Here is a 17,824-nt window from a genome sequence, read left to right as displayed (position 1 = left end):
ACATAAAAAGAAAAAGAAACACAATCCACTGGTGTCACAAAAGCTCTATTTCGACGTAACTTAGAGTTACTTGTAATGAGGGCGGGTTAATCACCTCGACCTTAAAGATCTATTATGTCCTCCTTTCTTGAGTTATAGCTCATCATACAGTCTATAACTCATCATACATTGGGATCTTCCTGGGTTGCCCCCTGGTGCCCCAAGGTTGAGACCAGTAGAGGCTGGTCTTCTATCTAGCCACTCATTCTTTTGACCGAAGTACTCGCACACTTGTACACTTTTTGCATTGTGCAATCTGAAAAATGTCGCCATTCCTAAATTTAAATGTGAGACTATCGTTGCAACTTTAAAAATTGCGCAACAATCAAAACTATACTACATTTTTTCATCTTGCTTACACTTCAGAAATTGCAATGTGTTAACAGTCAAAAGAAATAATATTGCCCAACACATAAATGCACCGACATGTTGGTTAAATGATGTGCCGCAATATTACTACTTATGCAACTTTAATGTGTTGTTTGTTGTTTGAGGTTAGAAGTTTTTCATTGAGTCGAAGTAGATTGTAATAATAATATTAAGAATTAACATACAATGCATCGAAAACTTGTACTGAAACCAAACAGCACAAATAAAATTGGCCAATACCATTTACAATCCCAAACAAGTTAGAAGGGGGGGTGCGGCAGGGTTGCGTGCTGTCTCCACTCCTATTCAATTTGTACTCAGAGGCTATTTCCAAGAGGCTCTAGAGGACGTGGAAATGGGAGTCAAAGTTAACGGAGTGTGGATTAATAACATCCGCTACGCCAACGATACGGTCTTGATTGCAGATAATATACACGATCTACAACAACTGGTCAACAAGTTAGGAGAACAGAGTAAAGCAATGGGTTGGAACATAAACATCAAGAAAACTAAATTTATGATAATATCCAGAAATCCAGATATGTTTAAAAACTCCAATATAACATTTAATACAAGGCCCATAGAAAGGGTAGATAAATATACACAGTTACAGCTTTGTAAATCTTGAAAATGTTGCTTGAAGATGCATAACGTCATTCATCCTCATTTCCTCAATGCCACCGAATGGTTATAAACACTTAACAATCTAAGAGATCCTAATTGGAGTTTGACAAGCGATTATATTCGCCACTTCAACCAACGAAGCGTCAGTTCCTCCTATCTCCTAACTAGGAGCTTCCCCACCAACAGACAATGTCTCGCGTCTCCTAGAGGAAGTACGGCAACTAAAGTAAATACATTTCAACAATTCTCAAATTTAGACAGGGCTATCTAAAATTACCAAAAATGTTGGGATAATATAAACATATAAACTTAACACCAGACGCTTGGATCCTTTGGATCCAAAGCAAAGTTATGTCGTGTCTACTTGGTACGTCGATTAACCTTGTATGTTTTTTGACTATTCTGGAGTATATGGAAATGAGTTCAGCGCCGATATGGCTGCTTAGCTGATCACTGATTATTACAGTTTTCCGCTTGAAAGGTGTCTGCACGCTCAGCCATTCACAAGCATTCTAAATGCAATCCGTGACATTAGTATTAGCTAAGGGCTAGTTAGGAATATGTTAGGTAAAATAGTACATATTACATAACATATAACAGACTGAAATAATTATAAGAGATTAATAAAAGTCCTGATGATAAAATGAAGTATTTACTTATATCTTATTTGTTTAATTTTATATAATTAATAGGAAATAATGTACATTTCTGGATGTACTTACAATAATTTATGATTATCGAAACACGTATCATTTCTTATCGGATCGAAACAGATAAGATTATTCTGTGGATCTAAATCTTATTAATATGCTACCTAAGATAATAAATGGATAAATGGACTTATGTACGTTTTATACACGGTGTTTCAAAAAACGTCTGCCATCTCTAGTGGGGAGTTTCCTCACATTCACTTTTCATATCATACATAGGTCCTATTTTGCTTTGTTTCGTTGCTACAGGGTGTTAAAGTCTTAATATTTTTTTGATTTATTATAATCTTCTAAGTACTTTTAGCGTTTCGAATGAAATTTTGATGGTAAAAGTAACAATCAATGCGACATATTTAAAAGCTAAAAAAGTGTCAATAAATTCACTGGGGACGTGCATATGGGTTATCACTGGAATATTTTTCTAAAAAAAAGCATGTACGCCACTGACTTTTTTTTCTCTTGTTAGAAAAATAGTGTCATGACGGTCCTACACGATGCGTCCAACAACGTTCGCACGAACGTTCGAACCAATATTTGACACAGTTTTCGACAATATTACAATTGGCGAATGTGTCTCCTACACGATGCATTGAATGTTTGTTCCAACGTTGGACACAAACCTGGGGCTACATTTGAGAAATTAACCATGTCGTACGTACTCTTGGCTTGAGCAGATATGGATAATATATTTAGTGCTGGGATTGCCGCTGGTATGAGTTTTTAGTTGCGCTAAACTGCTGCAACAGAAGCAAAATAAAAAGAAGACGTAACAGGGTTTTATTTCTTGTTACTCTTATGAATCTGTCTATAGCATCATAAGCAAACCAAGATGGTTTGTATATATCTGCATCCGGTTGTATAAGAATCTATAACTTTCCTCCTCAATGTTCTATACGTTGCCATTACAGATTTTTTTTTCTTCAATTCTGCTACTGACAAGTCTATGCTCATTTCCTGAGAAATTTCACGCCAAGCATCATTTAAGGCATTCCGATTTTTATGGTCGGAATGCCTCGGATTCCATATAATTGGATATTTCTCGTAAATTGAAATAAATTCCATTATCATTTGATTATTCCACTCCATTTTAACTAAAAACGGAAAATTTTAAAAGTAATTTTAGTAAAAAGTAAAAACTTATTCACATATCTAATATAAGAAGAAAATTTTGATGAGTAAAAAAAGGTGAATGAATAAAAATAAATTTAAGTGTTTTCACTAAAGTAATGTAATAACCAAAAATTCTGTCAGATATTTATTTACACAAAGAAAACCAATAATTAATCTTTCTATATACCTATGTATGTACTTACATATTTCTGACAAAGAACAAATCACGAAAAATTTTCAGCCTGAGGAGACCACGTTTTAGCATTAAAAGCGAGGGCGCTACTGATCCCTAGTAAAATATCAGCCACGTGAAGACTCTCGTGTAGGAGCGCATCGAACATTACTTCGAACGTTGGAAGGTCCTTTGACTTGCGTAAAATTTACCGACAAGAGCCCGAACTTACTTCGAACGTTCGACACATGGATTTCTGCGCTCCCATACACGATGTGGCGAATGCCGTACGTCCAACGTTTGAAGGTGTTTGCCACATCGTGTAGGACCGTCTTAAGCAGTTTAATGCCGATTAAAAGTTGTCTCTTGATATTTTGTCGATTTCAGCCTCCTTGATGATATAAACGCAATTTTATTAATTTGCCTTGATCCAAGTCTTTTAACGGTTGCTAACCGTTAAAAAAAATTAATATCATTAACTTGCGAAAGTTTTAAATAAGTGTTCATTGCACAGAATATACACCATACAGAAGCGACAAAGAGCTTTGAATAGCATTGGTCAAATGGGAACTAATTGAGTGACGTCACGTTTGACATCCGTGCGCCTTGAACAGCATTTCACACTGAAAGAAAATTGTTAGATTTTAATAGAAAATGATGAAAGGCAGGTTTATTTAATTTTTAAAAACTAGAGGGATTTAAATCAGTATTTTTATTTAGAATTAAAAATAAATAAATAATTATGAAATATATTTTTCAGTCTTTTATGCATAATATCTAGAAATAATTATACCTGCGGTCGTGAATTTTTTTTTGGTGTATAATTCTTTGACGTCACGTTTGACAGTTAACCAGCATTACCCCCTCCTAAAAATTTTAAAGCAAATCTCTTTGTCGCTTCTGTATGGTGTATATTTTGTGGTTCATTGATTCCTCATCAAAAAATATGAAAAAAAGTTCCTATAAACATGGGTATGGAAATGCATAGTTTTAGAGTTACAGGATATTAAAACTTTTTAAAATTATGTTTTTTGTAATTATCTTAAATACCATTATATTTTTATTTGAAATTGCTGTATGTTGGACTAATAGTAATAATAACTAATAGTAATAATATTTAATAATAAATTAGGTAAAATATATAATTTATTAATTTTATTAATTGTGATTAAAAAACTTGCGTTTATCTCATCAAGGAGGCCGAATTGGACAAAATATCAAGAGATAACTTTTAATTAGCCTACACAATTTTGATATAAAAAAAAAGTCAGTGGCGCACAAGTTTTTTTTTAATATTCCAGTGATAACCCATATGCACGACACTGATAAATTTATTGACACTTTTTTAGCATTAAAATATGTAACACGACTTATATTAATTTTTACCTCAAAAATTCCATTCAAATCACTAAAGTACTAGGAAGATAATTATAATAAATCGACAAAATATTGAGTTTTTGCCACCCTGTAACTACGAAACAAAGCAGAATCGGACCTATGTTGATATGAAAAATAAATGTTATTTTTATGTGAGGAATCTCCCCACGAGAGATGGCACTTGTTTTCTGACACACTCTGTATTGTTTTTTTTAATTAAGCAAATTTAATATTTATTTTACAAATTTATTAAACAAATAACTTCTGATTAAAAAAAACATTAAGTTGTTATTATTAGTTTAAAAAAGTCTTATTTTAAAACTTGTACAATTGCTAGAATATTTAAATTTAGTATTCAACCTCTTTGAGTTACTAAATGTAAACTTTCTGATGAAGTTGTAACATAAATAAGTCGTTATTATTACAAGGGGGTCTTTTAAAATATTGAAATGCACGTCTAGTCAATAAAGTCTGCGACTATAAAACTGTAAAATTTTATTTCATCCATCATAATGTTCCCCTAGGATCCCACAGGTTAGACACGCTAAGAAATAATAAACTAGACAGTTTCGACATTTTGAAACTAGATCACTTATACTGCTTTTTAATTATAGAAACCAAGTTTTATACATTTTTTTAACTTATATCTTATATGTTACGGTTAAGGTCCGATATTCGGTTAATATCGACATTACCCGGTTAATCTCGAGGATAACACAAAACAAAACAACCAAAAACAAAACCAAACCCAAACATTAACCTGTTAATGTCGATATTAACCGGATCACTTCGGCAGAAACACAATAATTTATCTTAGATAGGAACTATCGGAAATAAGAAATAACCATCTTATCCATAGACTTAAAATAAAATATAGACTACACTATTTACATCTGAACGCGGTCAAACAATCATTTTTGTACACATGTTTACTTCTGGGTACACTCGACCGCAGCCGACCAAACCTTCCTCGTCCAGCCTATGTTGTCACGTCTTTAATATTATCAATATTTTTTTACTCATTATACACATATATTGAGATATTAATACTGCATTTTAATAAAGTAGGTTTTAATATTCCATAGATGTATTAAATAGTCCTTATACTACTTAATTATAAGTCGAATACCATGTAAAAAGGATAAATCCTTTACAATATGGCAACACCGATTAGAGGCGAGGTCGCCTGTTCATTCTTCTATTAACTTGTAGTACGCGTCGCACGTGTGTAGTAAAGCATTGTTGCCGCTACTTCTCTCTGGTTGTATTATTGCATTTTCTTAGTTTGTAGTCCTTAAATGTTTATTTTATTTATTTTTTGTATTCCAGAACTATAAAATATGGTTCGCCAGTGCCAAATTTGCAAGAAATTTGATTTAAATAATCCATTTGAGTGTTGAAACGACTTTCGACCGGTAGGCAACTCTCAATTTACCAATTGGGAGTTAGTGGCTTTGTTGTAGAAAGGCGCTAAATAAGCGCCTATAATATTTTAGTAACATGTAAAATCTGAATTTTTTCTATTACATAATCATTTATATAAAAGTTTTTGTAACAAAATCATAATTATAACCCTGTTATTATACAAGATAAATTATATTAGGCATCGGTTAAAAAATTAATCATGTTTTTATTAAAAATATATTCCGGTTTATTCTAAAACTATCTTCAGAATCTCAAATAACATACAAGAATTCTAAAATGATATTAAATTATGAAACATTATTTTTTAATATACCGGGTGCATCTCAAAAGTGGCTCACCCCTATGACTTTTTTATTTTTTCAGATAAAAAAAAACAGATTTGTATGTTAGTATATGACAGAAATTAATTATTATTAATAGAATGACATATCATATGTCAACTTTTGGCATTGTCGGTTAAAAACAAATCGTATTTTAAATTTCAATCCAGGGTGCCTTGGCGGTGTTAAAAACACTAAGTTTTAATCAAGGAGCCTTGGAAAAATAGTTTTGATCGTCTAATGTTTTTTGTGTCTTGTCTAGGACGGTTAAAAGATATACAAATCGTATTTTTAATCATATGTCAATTTTTTCAAATGGAACAACGGTGACTCATTAGCATATTTCGAAAAAGCATTTTTTTATGAATATATTGATACTTGGTATTTCGAGTCCAGTTGTCGTTATGAACCGCGTGTTACAATTTCAATTAAACCATACGAGAAAATGTCAAAAGGTGACATATGATATGTCATTCTATTCAGAGTGTCATTTTCTATCGAATAAAGTAGAGATATACCTAGGGTGCCATTTAAAAATCAAAAGTTATAGTCATTTCCGGTGAAACAGGAAGTGATCAAAAACAATTGAATGCGTCAATCAATCCTAATTTATGTCATATACTAACATACCAAATCTTGTTTTTTTACTTGAAAAAATAAAAAAATTATGGGGGTGAGCCACGTTTGGGACGCAGCCGGTATAATAAAGACAGTAGCGAGTTAAATAAATGTAGTCTTCATTTTATCTACTTCCTAAAAGCTTGCTTTAATGGAACAGATTTCTGTTTTCTCTAATTTACATAAGACTCACTTACCAGAAAAAAAATTACAACAATTATGAAGTTTTTTCTCTTTCCATGTCGCCGATTCTATTATATCTATAGAATAGATCCTGTTTTTATTTTTAGATAATGTTTGATTAAAATCAATAATTTATTATTAATTTCAAAAATTAAATACGTAATTTCGATTATTAAATTTTTTTCTATAACATGTATTTTATTATTTCTATCGTTTTTGGACGTTTTTTTCTAAACTTTTATTTAAAAAACCTCTCCTAAATCTTAATAAAATATAAAAAAGTTAAATACGATTAATTTTTAATTGAATTAAAGTTTCATTAAAATAAAAAAATTACCCGGCTATGGTACGGAGAGTTCAGGTGTACTGAGGAACGAAAGACAGTGTTGCATTTTTCGTCAGAGTCGTTAGGGGTCAGGGTCACGACCTTTACGACGGAGACAATCTATCTATCGCTCGTGTCGCACTCGTTAGAGCCTAAAACAATAACACAACAATAACAAGACATTGTCTGTCCGCATTTTCCAGCTATTCATGAATGAGATGCTCAGTCTATATTTTATTTTAAGTCTATGATCTTATCCAATTAGGCAAAGGTAATAAAGTCCTCCAACTCTGGGTGCCAGACCATCAATGGATAGAAAGCAATCAAAAAGCAAACGATCTAGATAGAAAAGGAGCGAAAACTCCTCTAACTGAATTTGAACCATTCTGTTTTCCAAGTGAAAATCATCTTAAAGCGAAACTTAAGAACCTAGAAGACTCCATCCGTAACCTGGAGTGGGAATCCTTCAACGGTATGAGACACTTCAGAAGAAGAAATTTCTCAGAACTTACGACCGAGAAAAATTAAAGATTTTCCTTGATTCTAAGTAAGAAAAATCTTCGGATTTTTCTTACTTGTCTTGTCACAGAATTTTGAACAGGACACTTTCTCCTCAACGAACACCTCAGTAGATTGAAGATAATAAAACAACGGCGAATGCGGATTCTCTGGGGAAAATGGTGAAACACCAGAACACCAAACATTGAAGGGGACCAATATATTTGTAAGGTCGCGGTGATTAACCCCCTTCCCATACATTCTACAACGATCTTATCAGATATCTGCCACGGTTTTGAAGGATTTCAAAAGAGACAGAAACCGAATAAGCGTCCCGACGTTGCCCGACGCCGTCCTAGGCGCCAAAAGGCGGCCATAGATCTTATTTTGTCCAATAAAAGCGTACATTCCGTGACGCGGACCGGTCTCGGGAGGCCCAGAGACATATGCAAAGCCTTTAAATATAAAGTGGATATCGGGCGTCGTTGGCGACGAGGCATTTCAATATTTTTGAAATACGACGCCTAATGATCGTAAATCTTCGGGCGGGTGGATAAAGTTCAGCCGGTCGCGTAGCGGCCTGTTTTACTTTTTTATTTTATATCGATGCGGATGATACTTTGTACGAAAGAGCGAGAAATAAGGGAAACGTTTATTGTAGTTTATTTTCCTAAAAATTTGATTGATTGTAGTTTATTTGCTTTAACCCATAGAAGTATGCCCGGACGCAAAAAGGGCAAAACAGTTTTTGGTCAAAAACGTTTTTTACTAAATGTGTTTTAATGTGACGATTCAAAGCAAATTAAATGGGCTAACGCACACTGTGTGTGCACAGTGTTAATGTTAAACGGTCTGATTCATCTACGTTCAGTCGTTAATAGTTGTTTTTGTTTTCATCTAATTGCCGTATGAGCGTTCTACGCGCTATTCGTTCTACTTCTGTGTAGTATAGATTTTTAGTAAAAAAGGATAGGATGTAGAATGAGGAAGAGGGGAGGGTTCGGTTCACCCCCCCCTACCTTAAAGATATATTGTGTCCTCCTTTCTTGAATAATTCAAGATTCATTGTTATGAAAATTTTGTTTTATTGTTATGATGAGCTATAAGCTCATCATAACAGTCTACAAATCATCATACATGGGGATCTTCCTGTTGTAGAAGGGACAGGGTATTTCCCATTCTCCTCTGAGAACCATCCTCCGAGGAGTGGACCTAGCTCCTACGAGGGTATACATCTTTCCATGGTTGGGGCTTAGCCCTCCTTACCCATCACAGTCAAGGAGCTTCGCTCCGGCTGAGGTACACTTGAGGTGGAGGCTGGAGGATCTGTTTCCATTTTGTCCACTTCTTTAACTTGGTCTCTCCTTAGACCTGATACCTGTGTTGTCCCCAATCTCTAATAGAGGATATATCCCTCTTCCTCTATTGCCTTATTGGATTTGAGATCAATTAAACCGCAAGGGTTATTCGGTCCACTTCTAACAGAACATGTAGAAGCTTCTACAGAACATGTACCCACTTCTACAGAGCATGTAGAAGCATGTAGAAGTAAGGGGGATGAGAATACCAACGGTCGCCTCCTGGTGCACCAATTTTGAGACCAGTAGAGGCTAGTCTTCTATCTAGCCATGCAACCTTTGACCTGGTCCCACCACCACATGATTTAGGTTTTTGTGAGGTTGTCTTCACTTGGTCCGGGCGGTTAAGCAAGACCCTAAAGCACACCATCTGCCCGTGAAAAATGGCCGCAGACAGTAGAAGGTGCTTAGTATGACGGAGAGGGTAGGCCCACCCGGCATCGTTGTGCGTCTTTGTGCAATTCCCTGGCCATGCCACTACAGCCAGCGACAAGACAATGAGATGCTCCTTAGATCCAGTCCAGGAGCGGAGAGGGGATTCCCCCTAGCAGCTGACTAGGTGCTTCCCCACCAACGACAAGGTATCGCATCTCCTAGAGGAAGTAGAAAGAATAAAGAGAAATGATGATAGAAAATAGAAGAAGTAATTTTCATTTTCGATGTTTGTCGTAAAAAACAAATTTGAAAAATTTCCTCATCTTTTATTTTTCACATATATTTAAAATTACTATATGTATATAGTATATAGGCTTAGTAGTTTCGGGATTTAGATTAATTCACACTTGATAACGGCCAGTGATACATCCGACTAAAACATCGTGTAAATTAAAGACAATGCCAGTAAAGTAAATTATTTACTTTGAGTTCTCTATTATCATTTGAGCTATTTCTTTTAAACTAACTGCCACGACAAACTTACGATATTTTTTTGTCAATTATGTGGTATGAATGATTGATTCACCAAAGGACCTGTAATGGTTGAGGCCGATCGATTTGACAGTTGTTGCCATTTGATGTTGAGTTGTTTATTTCTGCATATAACATCCCATTAGTACATATTCGATTTAAGTCGAATTATAAAATAAACAATCTGCAATAATGGGAATTAATTGTTTCTAATTTTTTTTGTTTACATTTTTATTCAAGTATATGTTTCAATATCTTTCTAGATTTGAATACGCTGTTGTTTCCACTATTATACGTTTAATTTTTATTGAATGTTTAGTATGTTACTGATAGCATTGGATGTCAACTAACACTGCGTGGACTACGTGGACGACGAATGCGCGCGATTCGAGGTAGTGATGGGCATTACGATTCTTTTTAGTGAATCGAATTACACGATTCAATTTCAGATATTGAATCGACTCCTACGATTCGTTCATTTGCCTTTTTCAACGAATCACATGCATAATTCACGTTTCATAAAAACAAGAATCGTAACTGGCACTACCGGCGATAATTTAGTCGGACAATTACTTAAGGGACCAGAAAAAGAAATATACAGTTCTTTCATTTGTTTTTATTTGTTTTTCAACACTTTATGACACTGGCGTAATTGGATTGATTATTTTACCAATAATATTAAATTATTAATCCAATTACTATAATATAAACAGGGTGATTCTTAAATAAGTGCAAATATTTTCAGGGCTGGTAGATCTCGATAAAAGAAACATATTTTCTCATTACCGTTTTTCAAATAAATCTAAAATAACTGAGATATTTCAATTTGAAAGTTAAAAAAAAAGTTTTTTTGCTTAAATTTTTAGAAACACTGGATCTTTTCTAGATTTTATTTCTTGTAAATTTAATCTACTACCTATGTTGCCATTTTGTCAACAAATTATATTTTTTAACAAAAAACAAAAAAAAATCCAAATTTTCACAATTTTTTTTTCGCGAGAACACCTCATAATCCTGTTTCTGGTTTCTGGGATCGAAATATACTACCCCTAAAAATATTTGCACTTATTTAAGACTCACCCTGTATATACTATTTATTAAAGACTTCTTAATAGCAATTTAATATTTTTAGAGCCATGGAAATGAAGATGGATGACATGACCATATAACTTTACATATAAAATGACAGCGATCTTCATCTTAGAACAATCGCTGACGCCGTATTTTATCATATTGAGCAGAGGCCAGCAATATTTATTTGGAGTTGCATAAAAACACGATTTCGTCTTTTAGTGCGACATTTAATGGTTTATAATCTATGCTGATCCGGATATTATTTAATTGAATCTTTCAATTAGTTCAATTTTCCTTATTCAGAGTTAATTAGCATTGATCAATATTGTTGCGATGAATATAATCAGATTAAATAATTTAAAAAACAGAGTCGGACTTAAAAACGTCGGACTTTTTAAATAATAATTAAATAGTTTTGTTGCTCTTAAGGTACCCAAAACAAAAAAAGTTAAAATGTCAGGAGAACTCAGGAGGCTAAGTCCTTTCAAATTTGAAATAAAAAATGCAGGTCCGTGTTTAAAAAATTCACAGATTTTGCAACATGCGCAACCATCATAGGCGTATTGAAAATACCAGATACAAGTCGGCGGTTGTCGGCAATCACCTGTTTTTTTACATTTTATATTAATTTGTGACGTCATTTGGAAGAGCTCAATAGAAATATAAAGAACTAAACCTTGTTTGGAAAGCAATTTGACATTCATGACGTCACCACTCCGGTAGTCTATGGTGCATCCAGACCCGACGAGCCGAGCGCAAGACAAGAGCGAGATAAGAGCGAGACGAGAGCGACACATGTTCTATCCATTTTTACGCCAACCTGCCACGAGACAAGCCGAGTGGGATCATAGTGAAAAGAAAGCCAAACACATATTAAATTGCAACTGAATATAACAAACGATGGCCAAATAATAACGCATACAGTAATAAATTTTTGTAACTTTAATATGATATTCGGTCTTTAACATGGTATTCATCGTCGGTTTCCCCTTTGGCTGTTTTCCCCTTTATCCTTTACACGACGTTTTTACATAATGCGTTTTTTAACGTTTTTAGAACAAAATGTTAAATAAAAAAGTTATTGGTAAGGTTAAGAAGCACATTTTAACATTACTATAGAGTATACAGGGTAATTCAAAAAAGTGTTGAGGATATAACATATTTTCTAATGGGAATACCCTATTTTTATTTTATTATTGGGTTATACATACGTACAATTCGGTAACTTTTCTTGCCATTTTTTGATATTATATATCTAAAATTAATAGATGTTGTAATAATTCAATTTGTTTAAAGAAATGTTGGATTTCGGTAGGGTAAAATTATCAGTGACATAAAATTTGTAAATTCTATCAGAAAAAATGATACATATACATACGGTGTAATCGATTTAAAAATTTGAGATTACTTAATTTTAAATGGTCTCTAAAATTTATCTTATCAGACCTAATATCTCGCAGTCGGGCGGATAATACCAAAAACACGTCCAGACTTTCGAGCTTTTGGAAAACCGACAGGGACGGATAGCAACGAGGCTCACGTAGGTTGCTTTAGCGAAAATTCTCTGCGAGACTCGTCCACACAGCGAATTTGGAATAATTTGTCGTCTCCCAGGTTTCGCACCATCGTATTTTTGATCGCCATTCGCAAATATATTTCAGATACGTATAGTGAACAATTTGAACCGTTCGCAAATTAAATAAGGCTTTTTATGAAAGTGTATACATAGAATTAATTGCATTAATTTGCAGTAGCACTTCGAACCCACAGTTTTGTTATGGAGCCAGATTAGGAAATCAGAATGAGTATTATGTTACTGTAAACACCCGAATATTGGTTAAACGTAGAGTTGCCCACGTAGGAGCCCGAAATATACCAAAAGTGGGTCAGTTTCGGTGAAAGTTTAGATTAGGTCTATCCTTTTATTAATTCAAAACCCTTGAAACCTAATTCTAATCTAACCTAAACTCACCTCTTCTTTTGCATATTTCGGCTATTACCTGGGTATTCCTACATTAACTAATATTTCGAAGAAATGATTTTTTATGGAGGGCCCATAAATTTAAATTGACATTATATACAACAAAAATTTCACCAATATTTCTCGATAAAAATTAAAAGTTATAAATCATACAATATTTTTATAGAATTGATGGAATAAGGATGATGTTTGCTGTTAGTTTAATAAGTTTTTTTATTGTTAAGTGAAGTTTTGTATGTTTTTATATTCTTTTTTTAAGCTTTGTCAACAAAATTGTTTAATTTTTTATGACAATAAAGCAATTTCTTTTCATAGTTAATTTATACTCGAATTGAGTTGCCTCATAGTATAGGCATATTTTGAACCCTTACCGTGCATAGTTACTGTAGATAAAATTAATTAAAATGCAGTTAGCTCCAACGATAATTTAGTTTTGCAGCTTATTTTCATCATATTAAATCAAAAAACCGTGACAACCACTACTTATAGTATGCCCTACATATGTATTTTTAAACATCATTAAGAGATTTAAATATAAAAGTGGGCCCATAATGTGAGTAGCGGATTTGACGGTTTGTTATGAGGAAAAAAAGCAGCAAAATATATTATCGACTGCAGCAAACTATGTATTCTTCTAGTTTGTAATATTTTTTAGTTCGTTAATTGGGTATTTTTATATATAATATAATATTCTGGAACTATCATCACCGGATTCCCTCTCGTTCAGGCCGGATAGTTTATTTGACGCGTAATTTTTACGTTCCCTAGTCGCCAACCCTGTTATCGTTCGACACAACCCTGTTATTTTTTTATAGAAATGATGGAATAAGGTGAACGGGGTGCCGGTACGGCGTAACGACTTGAATGATTTCCAGTAATTTATTACTGAAATTGAGTTTTTGACAGATGAATTTGGCAGATGAAAATTTCCGACAGATGAATGTTTCAGCCAATAGAATTACTGGAAATATATTCAAGGTCAACGATACGCCGATTTGCAGCTTCTTTTCATAGTACCTGCATGAAAAACCGCTGACAACATCGCTTCTGTCAACTGTCTGTATTTTAACCTCGTTTTTGACGCTCTGTTGTATCCCAGCTTTTGGAATGTGGTTAGCGGTATTTAAGTCTTTTGTATAATTTGAATCAGCAGCAAAAGGCTACAGGTACTGATGAGTTATTACCTTTATAGATTCGATATTATTATTGAATATTTTTTAGGTAGAGTTACATGTGTCCCATATTGTATTTGTGTTGTGCTGGCCGTTGACATCCCTTTTCTTTTGTCCTCAGATTCCATGTCACATGGAAGAAAGGACATGTTGTTTATTATTTATTGAGCCCCTCGGAAGTACTTCGAGGTAGGTTTACATTGTTTATTAGGCCTTGTTTGGTTTTAAACAAGAGTTTCATATTTTAGGGTCCAAGGTATCGGACTGTATCCAAGGTACGGACTTTGTCCAAGGTACGGACTGTGTAATTTGAATCGGCTGTAGTGTCTTATGTATAGAGGTTATCTTATGTACAGATGTCCTGTGGACGAGTGTCCCCAGTAAGAATGATTTTTTTCTTACATATAAGTACCATAGCGTGGATGTAGCTTGAGTCCCATGCTGCTTCACTCCCATTTCTAAGCCTGGTCAGTAGCTACGGCTGTAGTGATTCACGGTGTCCTCAATCTGACCCCTTTTGTTGTTTTGGCCAACAGGATGGCCGACAGACAGTACAGAGATGCTGGACCACCTCACGCTGCTACTGTTTGAAGCAAGGTTACATAAAAGAACAGCTAAGTGTATATTTAAGTTCTAGTTTTACATTTAACATCTAAAATATTTTCAGTCTTAAACAGTAACGTACATTTTAAATAATATCGTACAGACTATACTTAGTGGTTAGATTATTAAGAACATTTATGTCGATGCGGTAGTTACAATGTGATTTAGATTTTAGGTTTCATTATATTACGCCTTGTAATAGTATTACTTTCTATAGATATTATTATTGCGCTATATTAACAGATGAATAACGAGACATAGATTCTAGAATCTACAGGTTCCAAAACATCAGATTTAACACCGCATAAAATTTAACAATTTAAATAAAGTAATGCTACTTTTCTTATATTTTCTATAACGTTACACGCATTGTATTTTTTCATAGTCTTTTCATAGAACATATTTAATATTATTTACATACATAGTTTTACTCAACAAATAACCACTATAATAATTATTAAAATTGTACAATGCTATTTACCATCAGAGTTCATCATGAATAAATATAGTCATTAGTTTTAAGTATTATACAACTGTGTTTTATTTCTCTGTACATGCCTGGCGCCCAATATCTATATATCTTTTGTTAATTATTACTGATTAATTTTCGCTCTAGTGAAATACCTTATCCACGACTGCTCTCCGATGACAAGCTGCCGTTTTTTATGACGTTTTTGATGACAAGTTTACATTCAGTATGTCCAATTAATATGGAATATTATACCTATACATGCTTTTAAACATTTTCTACCATTATATTTTGATAGTTGTGTTTTTGAAATTATTTGTTAGCTTCTTAAACAAAACAGACCCATAATAATTCAAATCTTTATCATCCAAGACTTTCAAGAATTATGAAGTAATCTCACGTCAATTTTTTTAAAAATTATTGCATGCCTTAAGTATTTGCAAAGTTAACAAAAATATTTCTTTGCATACCTTGCAATTAATATATTTGGTTTAATTTCTAACTAAAAGTTCTGCATCATATCCGAAATTCAGATTGTGTGTGACACAACGAAGAGTGAACGTGCAACGTGAAAGACAAGAAAAATGGCAAGTAAAAAAAATGTAAAATTTTAATTACTAATTACACAGTCCTTCCATTGAGTTCTTCTGCCTAAAATCTATATTGCCTTCCCTAAGATTTTAAATATAAATGATTGAAACTCATAACAAGTTTACCACAATTTAAACTTAAGATAATTATTTAATTATTAAATCCATAATTATATTAAAAAATAACACTTACGAAGTTAATAAATATTAACTATTATATACATCATTTAATAATTATTCTGATAAAAACACGCTGGATTTTAGAAATCATACAGGCTATAATCATTAATATGACTATATGTATTAACAATACTTAAATTAAAATTTATTTGAAGGAATGCTTGAAGTATTAACTCGGAATTTTATTATTTTATAAATTATTTATTTATAATATTAAAAACTGCTCATCGCTTTATCGATGTCGGCGTCTTGTGACTGTTGTCTGGCTGATTGGCCGTTTAGGTATCTATAGTTTGATTTCAGATAATGCAGATTTTAATGTGCCATTTGTGTTTTTTTTATTGGATTTTTTTTACATATTTGGTATACTCTATGAAGTGCTCATGTCCATTTTTCAATTATTAAAGTGCCTATTTAGATACATTTAAAATTAATTAATTAGTGTATAGTAATTGAATTATACAATATTCAAACGGTAAAAACTGTCAACTTATCCCAATAAATATTTGACAACGCCTTGGCAAAAAACTTTGGCCTTGGATTCATTTGTTTTAACGCCTGTTGGCGGTGGAAACCATGCAAGCTTTTTCTTTGTCCTAAGTTGATAATTAAAAAAATTATAATCATGTAAAAAAATATTGTTATTAGTCTAAATTTATTATTTATGTGATTCTGCTCTTTCTCGTATAATTTGCCCCTTGTTTCTCATACGGAAATAGTTAGATTTAAATAGCCAAACTGTACCTAACAACCCATGCCGGACATATTTTCTTTTAAAATAATATCGGTTTCTTTATCCGCCGGTCCAGACTCGACCTTGCCCTATTCAACTTAAGGACGTGTTGACAGGCAGGTTACTGAACCCATGTTGCTTCTAGCATGTCGTTTTTTCAAAGATGGGTCCCATATAAACGCGGCTAGAAGTATTTTCAATACTAAAAAGTAAGTTGGCCTCTGTATCTCACAAATTATCAGCTAATTTAAAAATCTAAAAATACTATCAGTTAGCCCTAATAAAGTGGCTATGAGAATGTACAATTAGTTTTTTTATTTTCTAAGAAATAACGACAGGAAAAAATAAAATTAGTTTTCAAAAAAATCCGTTTTTTCCAAAAAACTCAGCAATCCTTAAAACTTTTAAAACTTTTTTGATGGCATCTTGGTGAACAGCCCAAGGCGCAACTTTGCCCCAATTTAACCATCTTCGTATATCTATTACGGTTTCCGAGATACCAATGCTTAACCTCGTACCTCGAATTTTCTAGCACCCTGTATAGACCGAATTTGTTTTATTTATTTATAAAAAATATTTAAAAAAAATAAAATTTATTTTTCTAACAAAATTTGTTTGATGATAAATCTTTTTTTTTCAATCTGTATTTAATGTAACGAAGCTATGTTTTTGTTATTATTCTGAGGCTATTTAATTCAATTAACAGGGAGCCTTACTTTCGAGTAACGTAATACTAATGCAAACGGTAAAATCAAATTTAAAACGGAATCGCAAAATTTATTTTATAGACCGAATTTAATAATTATTAGCCGAATTGTTTATTTCTGCATATAACATCCCATTAATACATATTCGATTTCAGTCGAATTATAAAATAAACAATCTGCAATTATCCGAATAAAATTGTTAATTAAGCACTTACATGGTTTAGATTTTTAAAACTTGTGATGCATGAAATTAGTTTATATGTTGGTTTTTCTTTAATAAT

The sequence above is a fragment of the Sitophilus oryzae genome, unplaced genomic scaffold, assembly GCF_002938485.1.
Source record: "Sitophilus oryzae breed Bouriz unplaced genomic scaffold, Soryzae_2.0 scaffold_811_pilon_pilon, whole genome shotgun sequence".
NCBI classification, from domain to species: Eukaryota; Metazoa; Arthropoda; class Insecta; order Coleoptera; family Curculionidae; genus Sitophilus; species Sitophilus oryzae.
This window is presented reverse-complemented; position numbering follows the sequence as displayed.